The sequence below is a fragment of the Prionailurus bengalensis genome, chromosome B4, assembly GCF_016509475.1.
Source record: "Prionailurus bengalensis isolate Pbe53 chromosome B4, Fcat_Pben_1.1_paternal_pri, whole genome shotgun sequence".
Lineage (NCBI taxonomy): Eukaryota > Metazoa > Chordata > Mammalia > Carnivora > Felidae > Prionailurus > Prionailurus bengalensis.
This window is the reverse complement of record NC_057358.1, coordinates 65,773,580-65,791,282: the sequence shown is the minus strand read 5'-3', so window position 1 is coordinate 65,791,282 and position 17,703 is coordinate 65,773,580.

Here is a 17,703-nt window from a genome sequence, read left to right as displayed (position 1 = left end):
GCAAGGCATATCATACTCAAATTCACAAAACACTCAGGCAAGGAGAAAATCATGAAAGCAGCAAGGGAAAAAAAGTCCCTAATTTACAAGGGAAGTCAGATCAGGTTTGCAGCAGACCGATCCACAGAAACTTGGCAGGCCAGAAAGGAGTGGCAAGATATATTCAGTGTACTGAATCAGAAAAATATGCATCCAAGAATTCTTTATCCAGCAAGGCTGTCATTCAAAATAGAAGGAGAGAGAAAAAGTTTCCCAGACAAACAAAGATTAAAGGAGTTTGTGACCACTAAACCAGTCCTGCAAGAAATTTTAAGGGGGAATTTCTGAGGGGAGAAAAGATGAAAATAACTAACTAAATACCAAAAGCAACAGAGATTAGAAAGGACCAGAGAACACCACTAGAAACTCCAACTCTACAAGCAACATAATGGCAATAAATTCATATCTTTCAGTACTCACTCTAAACATCAACGGACTCAAAGCTCCAATCAAAAGACATAGGGTAACAGGATGGATAAGAAAACAAGATCCATCTATATGCTGTGTACAAGGGACCCACTTAAGACCTAAAGACACCTTCAGATTGAAAGTAAGGGGATGGAGAACCATCCATCATGCTAATGTTCAACAAAAGAAAGCTGGAGTAGCCATACTTATATCAGACAACCTAGACTTTAAAATAAGACTGTATCAGATGCAGAAGGGCATTATATCATAATCAAGGGGTCTATCCACCAAGAATACCTAACAATTGTAAACATTTATGCGCCAAATGTGGGACACCCAAATATATAAATCAATTAATCACAAACATAAAGAAACTCATCGATAGTAATACCATAAGAGTAGGAGACTTCAACACCCCACTCACAACAACGGACAGATCATTTAATCAAAAAATCAACAAGGAAATAATGGCTTTGAATGACATACTGGATCAGATGGACTTAACAGATATATTCAGAACATTTCATCTTAAAGCAGCAAAATATACATTCTTCTCCAGTGCACATGGAACATTCTCCAGAATAGACCATATACTGGGACAAAATCAGCCCTAAGTAAGTACAAAAAGATCGAGATCATACCATGCATACTTTCAGACCACAACCCTATGAAACTCGAAATCAACCACAAGAAAAAAATTGGAAAGGTAACAAATACTTGGAGACTGAAGAACATCCTACTAAAGAATGAATGGGTAACCAAGCAGTTAAAGAGAAAATTAAAAAGTATATGGAAGTCAATGAAAATGATAACACCACAACCCAAAACCTCTGGGATGCAGCAAAGGCAGTCATAAGAAGAAAGCATATAGCAATCCAGGCCTTCCTAAAGAAGGAAAAAAATCTCAGATACACAACCTAACCTTATGTCTTAAGGAGCTGGAAAAAGAACAGCAAATAAAACCCAAAACCAGCAGAATAAAGATTAGAGCAGAAATTAATGCTATGGAAACCACATTCAAGAGGAGAGGATCATACAAGGGTGAGAGGCATTGGAAATCATCTTAGAATTCTGCCTCAGGTGGTTCCTAGGGCCATGAACCATACATATTACTTAATTTGATACAACCTGTTTAGTTGATATTAATATAAGTTCCTTGTTATAGATGATAAAACGGGCTCAGGAAGATTAAGTAACTTGCCAAAGTCATTTGGTTTATCAGTGACAGACTTCAGTCTGACAAATCCAATTTGTACGATTCTAGATTCTGTATTGTGGAACTTCAAATACTGGCAAATTCTCTAAAGTTCTGTTGGTGAATCAAAACATCTGTCTGAAGCCCTTGAAATCCTATGAGTTAAATATGATCTCTCTATTTGTAATTCTACCTCTATCTAAAGATACCAATGTTGGGGTGCCTGGATGGCTCAGTGGGTAAGCATCTGACTTTTGATTTTAGTTCAGGTCATGATCTCAGTCTCGTGAGCTCGAACCCTGTGTCCGCATCAGCACTGAGACTGCATGGGATCCTCTCTCTCCCTCTCTCTCTTCCCCTCCCCTATTCTTTATGTCTCTTTCAAAATAAATAAGCTTAAAAAATAATAATGATACCAATGTTATTTATTTCATAATTACTTCATCACATAAAAGTTTGACATACAGAGGAAACTGGGAAACACCTGTAGAAATAATGTCCATATGTCAATGATATCAACTCCCTTAAACTAACAATCAGGAATAGAGCTGGAAAGAAGTTTCTTGGATCTTTTCACCTCTAACAATAAATAAGGTTCTAAATTATAAACGGGCCTCGATATCATCCATTGTTTTCTAGAGTCCTTCGTTGTTTATTTTCTCTACAGGAAAGTTATTTTAGCTTATTGATATTAATCCTATATCCCTCCAGCTGTAATTTATCAATTTCATTTGGACTTGCCTTGTTAGAGAACAATATGAATAAAAGTTTCTAAAGTGGGGCGCCTGACTGGCTCAGTCAGAAGAGCATGTGACTCTTGATCTCAGGGTCAAGAGTTTGAGGCCCACATTGGGTGTAGAGATTACTTAAAAATAAATACTGAAGGAAAAAAGACCTGGCTATTTTTTTAATTAAAAAAAAAATAGGGGCGCCTGGGTGGCGCAGTCGGTTAAGCGTCCGACTTCAGCCAGGTCACGATCTCGCGGTCCGTGAGTTCGAGCCCCGCGTCGGGCTCTGGGCTGATGGCTCGGAGCCTGGAGCCTGTTTCCGGTTCTGTGTCTCCCTCTCTCTCTGCCCCTCCCCTGTTCATGCTCTGTCTCTCTCTGTCCCAAAAATAAATAAACGTTGAAAAAAAAAAAATTAAAAAAAAAAATAAATAAAATGGTCGTATAATACTGGTTATTAGTATCACTGATAATTTGTATTTATAATTGGTAGGATACAATCTTTCAATGTTTTTTTCATGAATAACTAGAATGTAATTTTTTATCTTTTAGCATAAATTATATCTGTTTTAACAATATTGTATAATATACATTTCTGACAGACTATCTTGCATATGTAAGTAGCACATTCTAATTTTAAAGGGAAGTTAAGACCACTCCTTCTCCCTCTTCAGTTTGGAGGGGCTTCTGGCCCTGAGAAGGCTATGTGGTCCTTGTAGAAAAGTTCTGTGCTAGGCTCTAGGAAGAAATGTTTCCTTCCAGGTCTTTCTCGAGTTTGCCATTCTTTGACTCTTCCTGCCTTCCATGATGTAAAATATTGAGGATCAAGAGCAGCGACATTGCTGGGAAGAAGGTTCCACAGAGGTCTGACTATATATGGCTCAGCTTGAGAGATTCTGTGAGCATTTGGGGGTCAAAGGAAGTTAATAACAAACAGTAACTTCATCTGGAAGTTTTCCCCTCTGTATCACCCCTAACCTATGCGTTATGAATGACTAGTTTATTTTTATTTATTTACTCACAAGTGTTTGTTTCTGTAGGTACTCCTGGCTTTTTCAGTTTGGCTTATAAAAGCACACATCAATATATTTATCTGTGAGAGTGTATGTGTTTTTCTGACAATAAATTGCAAAGTTCTTGAGGAAAGGGAAGATATCTTTCCTCAATTTTTCCTATAAAATGTAGCTTAGTGTTTTATACTTAATATTTATTGAGCACAAATTTAATATTTGGTGGATTCATGAATGTATGATTTGTGCTCTGGAATGTCACATCCTATTTATTTTATTTTCCTACAACATCCTATATGTGAGGTAGAGCCCATCTTTTCCCTGTCACTGCTAGAACTGAGTGAGAAGCTCTAGGAAGGTGCCTTGAGCCCAGAAAATGTCCTCTACACCTACATAGAGCAGGAAAGGGGCAAGTAAGTGAAACTGTGATGAACAAAGTTTGGGAAGGGAAACTGCTAACCTAGATGAGAGAAACGTCAGCAGTTCCTGGGGGTTCTCAATAAATCTGGCTCTTACTAGAGCAGTACTTGGTATGGAGAGATGGTTCACAGAAGAGGGAAAATGTTATTAAATGCCTAGATATAAGATCTATGAGAGACATTTTAAGAACTCAACTGGAGAAGGAAGAACAATACTGTAAGGAAAATAGACATTTTCCATAAAATATGTAATCTTAACAATGAACTTAGGTAAAAACGTTTGTCACACATGTCAACATTCTGTAGATTATTTCTACAATGCCAATTAGTTCCCAGACCAATGATCAATCTAACCTGAGAAGTCAACTTGAAAATGTAAGCTGCAGTGCTAGATTAAGTGCCTTTTTCAGAGTCCAGCCAGAGCAGAGTAAATGCATGAAGCCCAAGGCAAGAACAGCCAAGAGATAGGCTAGCAGCAATATCTTTTAGCAATTAGCTTTTGCTTGGAAGAGTCTAGGAAGCATGCCCGATTTTCCAGATATAAGGCAAACTTCTAGAGGTGAAAGAAAAGGACAGATCAAAGGTACATCACAGGAAGTGGAGCAATGCCTAAGAAATCCTAGTAACTTGAGTTCTAGCTCCCACTAGAGAATTGCCACATCCTATGTCCCCTATTGGGCATTTCATTCAAACAGGGGTCTCTGCTGGATAATTTATAAGTTCTTGTTTGACAAATGAGAAGAACTCTAGAGGGCATAAAATAGCTAACACTTTACCATTAATCAAGACAGTGACACCAAACTGTAATTAGTTGTATTGCATTCTTTAGAGCCATACACTGGCAATTATTTATTTTTTTAATACAGAACTTTTAGTACAGAAGTCTTGTCCAAAGAGTCTCAGAAGCACATGCAAAGAAACAATTACGTGAGCCTAGAAAGAAAGAAATAATGCAAGACAAAGCAAAAGAAAAAAAAAAAGAATCTAAATATCCATCAAGAGGAGTTTCACATACTCTAATAAAGGGATACTCTGGATTTACTTCAAAGAGTGAAGTATTTCTGTAAGTGTTGACATGGGAGTTCACAACCACAGATTTAAGAGCAAGCATAGGAAGTATAACAAACATATATATATATATATATATATATATATATATATATATATATATAAAATCATTCAAATAAATGATTGAAAATAAACTAACTGATGGGTATATATAAGGGGTATATATAAAGAAGTAGATAATTGTCTCAATATAAAATAAGTGATATTTATAGATGTCACAAATTAAAATGGGTCATCCTGGGAATAAAGACATTGCTTATAGTTCAATGGAGATTTAGAGACAATAGGGATGATCAGTTATGAGGGAATTTTTAAGGCTCTACTGGATATTCTCTGGAGCTCTAACCAAACTATAATTCTATGAAATGAAAAATCCACTATTCAAGAGGAGACTTGCGCCTCAGTACTTGGACTTAGTAATTGTTATCTGAACTTAATACACTTGGAAATAACAAGTACTGCCCTGCTTTTTGAAATAAATTATATTTTGGAGTTATTATATCATTTCTACCAAAAGTAAAAAAAAAAGTAATAGGCATCATTTGTGAGCATCTCCTCCTAACTGGTAAATACAGTGCCATGAATCTCTCATATCAGTCATTCTCTATGCGATTTTTAAAACACATCTAGCTCCTTCTTTTCCCTCTAGAAACCTGAAGAAACATACTATAATAGAGGCTTATTAGAGTACACTGAATACTTATAGTACTTATAGAGTACACTAAGTCCCCAGGTGTATTTAGTAAACTTGTTGTCTCTCTTTGAAGGTGAATGTCTTTAATTTTTAGAAGCTGGTCTTATTTTGTACATAAAACTACTTTCATACACAATATACTTATCATTTCCCAATATTTATTAATATTTCTGGTTATACTTCAATGATGAGACACATAATGCAGTATGACCAATATTTGGAAGACAGGAACCCCTGTTTTTAATATTCACCCTAGACCCATCATCAAATCTCACTTCTACTCTCTGAGATAACATCAATTTGAGATTTTAGGATGATTTACACCCTACGGTGACAACACTGTACAGTTAATAATTCTACTACACTATTATAGATGTTAGTGTTTTCTTCTCAGGCAGCTGTGATGTCTACACTAACCATTCTAACTCACACTTCCCTCCACTTTACCCCTTCTCTTGCCACCCTCACCCCAAGCTCATCCCTTTTTGTAAATCCTGATGTTATTAGAAGATAAATGACCTTATTTACTAAAAGTATTTCTCTTACCCTCTCTCTCTTCTCCTCAGCTTATCTCTTTCTCTGTTTCACATATTGATTATGTGGGTAATGAACTCTTCTTCAGAGGCATTTTTGCTGATGAACTGGAAGACTTTCATTATCTGTTGGAAGTTAATGCTGCTGGAGAGGTAAAAAAATTCTGGTTAGTTTTCAGAAAATTTAGTCCTTGGGGGAGGATTTCTTTTTAAGTTCCTTACCTTTTAATTATTTTGAAAAGTCACTTTTTTAAATTACTGGATGGAATTGTCCCTGGGGAGGTATTTGAAACCCCATGCTTTGGCTTCAATCCATTAGTGTACTAGTCATTGGATTTTTGTTACTTCCATGACCTGTAAAATGAGAATGGTAATCTTACCTTTTTTTTAATTAATAAATAAGATGACAGACGTGGAATTGCCCCAAAAGTAAGGTTTTCAGACAATACAACTGTCATTTTATAACTACTCTAGGATGTATATTTATATCACTCTATACTCATATCTTATGTATATAAAGAACCACAATATGGAGCACTAGTGTGATATTTTATTTTATATAAAATTAAGTTTTTAATACTGTTTGGATGAATGGAACATTTATGCTAAAAATTATAGAGAACAGGGAGCCAAGAGGGCAGAATAGCATGGAAGTTTTTTGTGTGTCTCGTGTCCATGAAATACAGCCAGACCAACACTAAACCATCCTGAACACCTAGAAAACTGATTGGAGGATTAACACAACAATCTGCACAACATGAACCATAGAATTCAGCAGATATGTGACATGGAGAGGTGACCTTGGGGAAAGAGAAGCTGTAGAGGGCAGGAAGCTGCTTTTGCGTACACAGAGACGGGAGGGGGCAGGTAGAATACAGGAAAACACCCCCACCCAAAGCAGCTGGAGAGAAAGTGGAAAAGTGGAAACAGCCACAGGGACTGAACTAAAAAGGGAGAAAGGAGAGAATTTAAATTCCATTAAGACTGTAAACAAAGGGAGTGCAGTCTGCAATTCTGCAGCTTGATACCTGGCAGTGCTCTGGTGGGAAGGGCGAATCCCCAGGAGAAGAGTGGAGTCCAGGGTTCTTCAGGCCACACAGGGAGTGGTGGTTCCCCTCTGGGAGGACACCTGGTAGAGGCTGTGTGGGTCCCCCAAAGGCAAGGCCCCAGTGGACCCAGGAGAAGAATCACATTCACTGGTGCTGAAACAAGGTCGTTAAGGGTGAAGCCTGGTGCCAGATGTGTGTTGTGATTTTCCATAATCCCTGAAATGCTGCTGCTACACTGTCTCGTGAACTTTTCCTGAGGGTGGGCTGGCACCTGGCTGCAGTCTCTGGGCATTGGCAGCAGCACAGTCCCACAAACATTCCTGGGTGTGGCTGACACCTGCCCACTGCTCGGTGAGATCCTCCTGCAGAGGGGCAGAACAGGTCAAAGCCTCAGTCCCTCAGAAGTAAGGGGTTAGAAAAAACAGCCACATCTGGGACAAAAATCAGGAGGGAGGTGCTACCTGGGGCTTGGTCATGGACTGTGTAAAAGCGGGGAGTGGAGGACTTTTGCAAGATGGCGGCTTAGGAGGACGCTGGGCTCACCGCACGTCCTGCTGATCACTTAGATTCCATCTACACCTGCCTAAATAACCCAGAAAACCGCCAGAGGATTAGCAGAACTGAGTCGTCGGAGCCAAACGCAGATGAGAGGCCCACGGAAGAGGGTAGGAAGGGCGGCGAGGCGGTGCGCGCTCCACGGACTGGCGGGAGGGAGCCAGGGCGGAGGGGCGGCTCGCCGGCCAAGCAGAGCCCCCGAGTCTGGCTGGCAAAAGCGGAGGGGCCTGACGGACTGTGTTCCGACAGCAAGCGCGACTTAGTGTCTGGGAGGTCATAAGTTAACAGCTCTGCTCAGAAAGCGGGAAGGCTGGAGGACAAAGGGAGGGAGAGCTGCTGAGCCCCCTGACAACAGAGCTCAGTTTGGTGGGAAACAAAGGCGCTCGCTAGTGCCATCTCCCCCGCCCATCCCCCAGCCAAAATCCCAAAGAGAACCAGTTCCTACCTGGGAACTTGCTCGCTCCGTGCAAACACCAAACGCTGCCCTTCTGTGGAGCCAAACCTCCGGCAGCGGATCTGACTCCCTCCCGTGGCCACAGGGCCCCTCCTGAAGTGGATCACCTAAGGAGAAGCGATCTAAGCCTGCCCCTCCTGCCCCCGTGCACCTTGCCTACCCACCCCAGCTAATACACCAGATCCCCAGCATCACAAGCCTGGCAGGGTGCAAGTAGCCCAGATAAGCCACACCACCCCACAGTGAATCCCGCCCCTAGGAGAGGGGAAGAGAAGGCACACACCAGTCTGACTGTGGCCCCAGCGGTGGGCTGGGGGCAGACATCAGGTCTGACTGCGGCCCCGCCCACCAACTCCAGGTATACACCACAGCACAGGGGAAGTGCCCTGCAGGTCCTCACCACGCCAGGGACTATCCAAAATGACCAAACGGAAGAATTCCCCTCAGAAGAATCTCCAGGAAATAACAACAGCTAATGAGCTGATCAAAAAGGATTTAAACAATATAACAGAAAGTGAATTTAGAATAATAGTCATAAAATTAATTGCTGGGATTGAAAACAGTATACAGGACAGCAGAGAATCTCTTGCTACAGAGATCAAGGGACTCAGGAACAGTCACGAGGAGCTGAAAAACGCTTTAAACGAAATGCATAACAAAATGGAAACCACCACTGCTCGGCTTGAAGAGGCAGAGGAGAGAATAGGTGAACTAGAAGATAAAGTTATGGAAAAAGAGGAAGCTGAGAAAAAGAGAGATAAAAAAATCCAGGAGTATGAGGGGAAAATTAGAGAACTAAGTGATACACTAAAAAGAAATAATATACGCATAATTGGTATCCCAGAGGAGGAAGAGAGAGGGAAAGGTGCTGAAGGGGTACTTGAAGAAATCATAGCTGAGAACTTCCCTGAACTGGGGAAGGAAAAAGGCATTGAAATCCAAGAGGCACAGAGAACTCCCTTCAGACGTAACTTGAATCGATCTTCTGCACGACATATCATAGTGAAACTGGCAAAATACAAGGATAAAGAGAAAATTCTGAAAGCAGCAAGGGGTAAACGTGCCCTCACATATAAAGGGAGACCTATAAGACTCGTGACTGATCTCTCTTTTGAAACTTGGCAGGCCAGAAAGAATTGGCACGAGATTTTCAGGGTGCTAGACAGAAAAAATATGCAGCCGAGAATCCTTTATCCAGCAGGTCTGTCATTTAGAATAGAAGGAGAGATAAAGGTCTTCCCAAACAAACAAAAACTGAAGGAATTTGTCACCACTAAACCAGCCCTACAAGAGATCCTAAGGGGGACCCTGTGAGACAAAGTACCAGAGGCATCACTACAAGCATAAAACATACAGACATCACAATGACTCTAAACCCGTATCTTTCTATAATAACACTGAATGTAAATGGATTAAATGCGCCAACCAAAAGACATAGGGTATCAGAATGGATAAAAAACCAAGACCCATCTATTTGCTGTCTACAAGAGACTCATTTTAGACCTGAGGACACCTTCAGATTGAGAGTGAGGGGATGGAGAACTATTTATCATGCGACTGGAAGCCAAAAGAAAGCGGGAGTAGCCATACTTATATCAGACAAACTAGACTTTAAATTAAAGGCTGTAACAAGAGATGAAGAAGGACATTATATAATAGTTACAGGGTCTATCCATCAGGAAGAGCTAACAATTATAAATGTCTATGCGCCGAATACCGGAGCCCCCAAATATATAAAACAATTACTCATAAACATAAGCAACCTTATTGATAAGAATGTGGTCATTGCAGGGGACTTTAACACCCCACTTACAGAAAAGGATAGATCATCTAGACACACGGTCAATAAAGAAACAAGGGCCCTGAATGAGACATTGGATCAGATGGACTTGACAGATATATTTAGAACTCTGCATCCCAAAGCAACAGAATATACTTTCTTCTCGAGTGCACATGGAACATTCTCCAAGATAGATCATATACTGGGTCACAAAACAGCCCTTCATAAGTTTACAAGAATTGAAATTATACCATGCTTACTTTCAGACCACAATGCTATGAAGCTTGAAATCAACCACAGAAAAAAGTCTGGAAAACCTCCAAAAGCATGGAGGTTAAAGAACACCCTACTAACGAATGAGTGGGTCAACCAGGCAATTAGAGAAGAAATTAAAAAATATATGGAAACAAACGAAAATGAAAATACAACAATCCAAACGCTTTGGGATGCAGCAAAGGCAGTCCTGAGAGGAAAATACATTGCAATCCAGGCCTATCTCAAGAAACAAGAAAAATCCCAAATACAAAATCTAACAGCACACCTAAAGGAACTAGAAGCAGAACAGCAAAGGCAGCCTAAACCCAGCAGAAGAAGAGAAATAATAAAGATCAGAGCAGAAATAAACAATATAGAATCTAAAAAAACTGTAGAGCAGATCAACAAAACCAAGAGTTGGTTTTTTGAAAAAATAAACAAAATTGACAAACCTCTAGCCAGGCTTCTCAAAAAGAAAAGGGAGATGACCCAAATAGATAAAATCATGAATGAAAGTGGAATGATTACAACCAATCCCTCAGAGATACAAACAATTATCAGGGAATACTATGAAAAATTATATGCCAACAAATTGGACAACCTGGAAGAAATGGACAAATTCCTGAACACCCACACTCTTCCAAAACTCAATCAGGAGGAAATAGAAAGCTTGAACAGACCCATAACCAGCGAAGAAATTGAATCGGTTATCAAAAATCTCCCAACAAATAAGAGTCCAGGACCAGATGGCTTCCCAGGGGAGTTCTACCAGACGTTTAAAGCAGAGATAATACCTATCCTTCTCAAGCTATTCCAAGAAATAGAAAGGGAAGGAAAACTTCCAGACTCATTCTATGAAGCCAGTATTACTTTGATTCCTAAACCAGACAGAGACCCAGTCAAAAAAGAGAACTACAGGCCAATATCCCTGATGAATATGGATGCAAAAATTCTCAATAAGATACTAGCAAATCGAATTCAACGGCATATAAAAAGAATTATTCACCATGATCAAGTGGGATTCATTCCTGGGATGCAGGGCTGGTTCAACATTCGCAAATCAATCAACGTGATACATCACATTAACAACAAAAAAAGAGAAGAACCATATGATCCTGTCAATCGATGCAGAAAAGGCCTTCGACAAAATCCAGCACCCTTTCTTAATAAAAACCCTTGAGAAAGTCGGGATAGAAGGAACATACTTAAAGATCATAAAAGCCATTTATGAAAAGCCCACAGCTAACATCATCCTCAACGGGGAAAAACTGAGAGCTTTTTCCCTGAGATCAGGAACACGACAAGGATGCCCTCTCTCACCGCTGCTGTTTAACATAGTGCTGGAAGTTCTAGCATCAGCAATCAGACAACAAAAGGAAATCAAAGGCATCCAAATTGGCAAAGATGAAGTCAAGCTTTCGCTTTTTGCAGATGACATGATATTATACATGGAAAATCCGATAGACTCCACCAAAAGTCTGCTAGAACTGATACAGGAATTCAGCAAAGTTGCAGGATACAAAATCAATGTACAGAAATCAGTTGCATTCTTATACACTAACAATGAAGCAACAGAAAGACAAATAAAGAAACTGATCCCATTCACAATTGCACCAAGAATCATAAAATACCTAGGAATAAATCTAACCAAAGATGTAAAGGATCTGTATGCTGAAAACTATAGAAAGCTTATGAAGGTAATTGAAGAAGATTTAAAGAAATGGAAAGACATTCCCTGCTCATGGATTGGAAAAATAAATATTGTCAAAATGTCAATACTACCCAAAGCTATCTACACATTCAATGCAATCCCAATCAAAATTGCACCAGCATTCTTCTCGAAACTAGAACAAGCAATCCTAAAATTCATATGGAACCACAAAAGGCCCCGAATAGCCAAAGGAATTTTGAAGAAGAAGACCAAAGCAGGAGGCATCACAATCCCAGACTTTAGCCTCTACTACAAAGCTGTCATCATCAAGACAGCATGGTATTGGCACCAAAACAGACACATAGACCAATGGAATAGAATAGAAACCCCAGAACTAGACCCACAAACGTATGGCCAACTCATCTTTGACAAAGCAGGAAAGAACATCCAATGGAAAAAAGACAGCCTCTTTAACAAATGGTGCTGGGAGAACTGGACAGCAACATGCAGAAGGTTGAAACTAGACCACTTTCTCACACCATTCACAAAAATAAACTCAAAATGGATAAAGGACCTAAATGTGAGACAGGAAACCATCAAAACCTTAGAGGAGAAAGCAGGAAAAGACCTCTCTGACCTCAGCCGTAGCAATCTCTTCCTCGACACATCCCCAAAGGCAAGGGAATTAAAAGCAAAAGTGAATTACTGGGACTTTATGAAGATAAAAAGCTTCTGCACAGCAAAGGAAACAACCAACAAAACTAAAAGGCAACCAACGGAATGGGAAAAGATATTCGCAAATGACATATCGGACAAAGGGCTAGTATCCAAAATCTATAAAGAGCTCACCAAACTCCACACCCGAAAAACAAATAACCCAGTGAAGAAATGGGCAGAAAACATGAATAGACACTTCTCTAAAGAAGACATCCGGATGGCCAACAGGCACATGAAAAGATGTTCAGCGTCGCTCCTTATCAGGGAAATACAAATCAAAACCACACTCAGGTATCACCTCACGCCAGTCAGAGTGGCCAAAATGAACAAAACAGGAGACTATAGATGCTGGAGAGGATGTGGAGAAACGGGAACCCTCTTGCACTGTTGGTGGGAATGCAAATTGGTGCAGCCGCTCTGGAAAGCAGTGTGGAGGTTCCTCAGAAAATTAAAAATAGACCTACCCTATGACCCAGCAATAGCACTGCTAGGAATTTATCCAAGGGATACAGGAGTACTGATGCATAGGGCCACTTGTACCCCAATGTTTATAGCAGCACTCTCAACAATAGCCAAATTATGGAAAGAGCCTAAATGTCCATCAGCTGATGAATGGATAAAGAAATTGTGGTTTATATACACAATGGAATATTACGTGGCAATGAGAAAAAATGAAATATGGCCTTTTGTAGCAACGTGGATGGAACTGGAGAGTGTGATGCTAAGTGAAATAAGCCATACAGAGGGAGACAGATACCATATGGTTTCACTCTTATGTGGATCCTGAGAAACTTAACAGAAACCCATGGGGGAGGGGAAGGAAAAAAAAAAAAGAGGTTAGAGTGGGAGAGAGCCAAAGCATAAGAGACTGTTAAAAACTGAGAACAAACTGAGGGTTGATGGGGGGTGGGAGGGAGGAGAGGGTGGGTAATGGGTATTGAGGAGGGCACCTTTTGGTATGAGCACTGGGTGTTGTATGGAAACCAATTTGTCAATAAATTTCATAAAAAAAAAAGTGGGGAGTGGAGGGAAGCTGGAGACAAAGGATGCACGTGCAATTGCTGAATGGGGAGAACAGAGTTCTGATACTAGAGACTGGTTAGCTGGGTGATGCCATTTTCATCCCTTCTGCACATGTATATATGCACCTACAAGTGCACAAAAATCTATCCCAGTAAGCTACACAGTGCCATCTAGTGGAGAATGGAGCTCCGCCCAACTGGCCAACCTTGCTCTTCAGGAACACAAGTCTCTCCACCTGTTTAGTTTATGGACTATAAAGTGCTTCATAGTTTGACTTCTAGGGGAAAACGGAATAATTTCACTTGTATTTCATTCTGTTCACTAGTCCATCTATTCGATTTTCTTTCCTTCTTTTTTTTTTCTTTTTTCTCTTTTTTGTTTCTTTTCTTTTTCTTGAATACAGAAAGAAAAAATTCATTTTATTTTCAATTTTTATTAAAAATATTTTTCTTTAATTTTTTCTACTATATGTTTTACTTTTGTGTAATTTTTTTCAAATTCTATTTTACATCCATCATTTCATTTTAGTCTGCTTCGACGTATTCATTTTTTTCAAATTTTCAAAAAATTTCCTTTTTTTATTCTTTCCTCTTTTTCTCTAATCTATCAAGCCCCTTCAACAGCCAGACCAAAACACACCTAGGATCTAGCATCATTTATTTGATTATGTGTGTGTGTTTGTTTTTAATTTTTTAATTTTAATACTTTTTAATTTTAATTTTTTCTTTTAATTTTTTTTACCTCATTAGTTCCGTTTCTACCTTCAAAATGATGAAATAAAGGAATTCATCCCAAATACAGCAGGAGGAAATGACAGCCAGGGAGTTAACAACACAGATACAAACAAGATGTCTAAACCAGAATTTAGAATCACGACAATAAGAATACTAGCTGGAGTCGAAAATAGATTAGAATCCCTTTCTGTGGAGATAAAAAGAAGTAAAAGCTAGACACGATGAAATAAAAAATGCTCTGAGCTGCAATCTCAAATGGAGGCCAAGGCGGCAAGGATGGATGAGGCAGAACAGAGAATCAGTGATATAGAGGACAAACTTAGGGAGAATAATGAAGCAGAAAAAAAGAGGGAGATTAAGGCAAAAGAGCATGATTTAAGAATTAGAGAAATCAGTCACTCATTAAAAAGGAACAACATGAGAATCATAGGGGTCCCAGAAGAGGAAGAGAGAAAAATAGGGGTAGAAGTGTTATGAAAGCAAATCATAGCGGAAGACTTTCCTAACCTGGGGAAAGACACACACATCAAAATTCGGGAGGCACAGAGGTCCCATTATATTCAAAAAAACCGACCATCAAGAAGGCATATCATAGTCAAACTCACAAAATACTCAGGCAAGGACAGAATCCATGAAAGCAGAAAGGGGAAAAAAGTCCCTAACCTACAAGGGAAGACAGATCAGGTTTGCAGCAGACCGATTCACAGAAAATTGGCAGGCCAGAAAGGAATGGCAAGACATATTCAGTGTGCAGAATCAGAAAAATATGCATCCAAGAATTCTTTATCCAGCAAGGCAGTTATTCAAAATAGAAGGAGAGAGAAAAAGTTTCCCAGGCCAACAAAAATTGAGGAGTTTGTGACCACTAAACCAGCCCTGCAAGAAATTTTAAGGGGGACTCTCTGAGGGGAGGAAAGATTAAGCAAACAAACAAACAAACAAGTGAAAAATACCAAAAGCAACAAAGACTAAAAAGGACCAGAGAACACCACCAGAAACTCCAACTCTACAAGCAACATAATGGCAATAAATTCATATCTTTCAGTACTCACTCTAAACATCAATGGACTCAATGCTCCAATCAAAAGACATAGGGTAACAGAATGGATAAGAAAACAAGATCCATCTATATGCTGTTTATAAGAGACCCACTTTAGACCTAAAGACATCTTCAGATTGAAAGTAAGGGGATGGAGAACCATCCATCATGCTAATGGCCAACAAAAGAAAACTGAAGTAGCCATACTTATATCAGACAACCTAGACTTTAAACTAAAGACTGTATCAAGAGATGAAGAAAGGCATTGTATCATAATTAAGGGGTCTCTCCACCAAGAATACCTAACAATTGTAAACATTTATGAGCCAAATGTGGGACACCCAAATATATAAATCAATTAATCACAAACATAAAGAAACTCATAGATAGTAACCATTATAGTAGGAGACTTCAACACCCACTCACAGCAATGGACAGATCATCTAATCAAAAAATCAACAAGGAAACAATGGCTTTGAATGACACACCGGACCAGATGGACTTAACAGATATATTCAGAATATTTTATCCTAAAGCAGCAGAATATACCTTCTTCAGAGCACATGGAACGTTCTCCAGAATAGACCACATACATGGATACAAATCAGCCCTCCACAAGTACAAAAAGATTGAGATCATACTGTGCATATTTTCAGATCACAACACTATGAAACTCAAAATCAACCACAAGAAAAAATTTGGAAAAGTAACAAATACTTGGAGACTAAAGAACATCCTACTAAAGAATTAATGGGCTAACTAAGAAGTTAAAAAGGAAATTAAAAAGTTCATGGAAGCCAATAAAAATGATAACACCACAACCCCAAACCTCTAGGATGCAGGAATGGTGGTCATAAGAGGAAAGTATATAGCAATCCAGGCCTTCCTAAAGAAGGAAGAAAAATCTCAGATACACAACCTGACCTTTTGCCTTAAGGAGCTGGAAAAAGAACAGCAAATAAAACCCCAAACAAGCAGAAGACAGGAAATAATAAAGATTAGGCACAAATTAATGCTATCAAAACCAAAAAACAGTAGAACATATCAATGAAACCAGAAGCTGGTTCTTTGAAAGAATTAACAAAATTGATAAACCACTAGCCAGTTTGATCAAAAAGAAAAAGGGATGAACCCAAATAAGTAAAATCAAGAATGAAAGAGGAGAGATCACAACCAACACAGCAGAAATAAAAACAATAATAAGAGAATATTATGAGCAATTATATGCCAATAAAATGGGCAATCTGGAAGAAATGGACAAATTCCTAGAAACATATACACTACCAAAACTGAAACAGGAAGAAAGAGAAAATTTGAACAGACCCATAACCAGTAGGAAATCGATTTAGTAATAAAAAATCTCCCAAAAACCAAGAGTCCAGGGTCAGATGGCTTTCCAGGGGAATTCTCCCAAACATTTAAGGAAGAGTTAACACCTATTCTCTTGAAGCTGTTCCAAAAATTAGAAATGGAAGGAAAACTTCCAAACTCTTTATATGCAGCCAGCATTACCTTGATTCCAAAACCAGACAGAGACCCCACCAAAAAGGACTATAGACCAATTACCCTGATGAACATGGATGCAAAAATCTTCAACAAGATATTAGTCAACCGGATCCAACAATACATTAAAAGGATTATTCACTATGACCAAATGGGATTTATTCCTGGGAGGCATGGCTGGTTCAATATCTGCAAATCAATTAATGTGATTCATCACATCAATAAAAGAAAGGACAAGAACCATATTATCCTCTCAATAGATGCAGAGAAAGCATTTGACAAAATACAGCATCCTTTCTTGCTATAAACCCTCAAGAAACTAGGGATAGAAGGATCATACCTCAAGATCTTAAAAGCCATATATGAAAGATGCAACGCTAATATCATCCTCAGTGGGGATAAACTGAGAGCTTTCCCCCTAAGGTCAGGAAAAAGACAGGGATGTCCACTCTCACCACTGTCATTCAACATAATATTGGATGTCTTAGCCTCTGCAATCAGACAACCCAAAGAAATAAAAGGCATCCAAATTGGCCAGGAGGAGGTCAAACTTTCACTTTTCACAGATGACATGATACTCTATATAGAAAACCCAAATGATTCCACCAAAAAACTGCTAGATCTGATTCATGAATTCAGCAAAGTTGCAGGATATAAAATAAACACACAGAAATCAGTTGCATTCCTATACACCAACAATGAAGCAACAGAAAGAGAAATCAGAGAATCAATCCCATTTACACTTGTACCAAAAACCACAAAATACTTAGGAATAAATCTAACCAAAGAGGTGAAAAATCTATACACTGAAAATTATAGAAAGCTTATGAAATAAGTTGAAGACACAAAAAA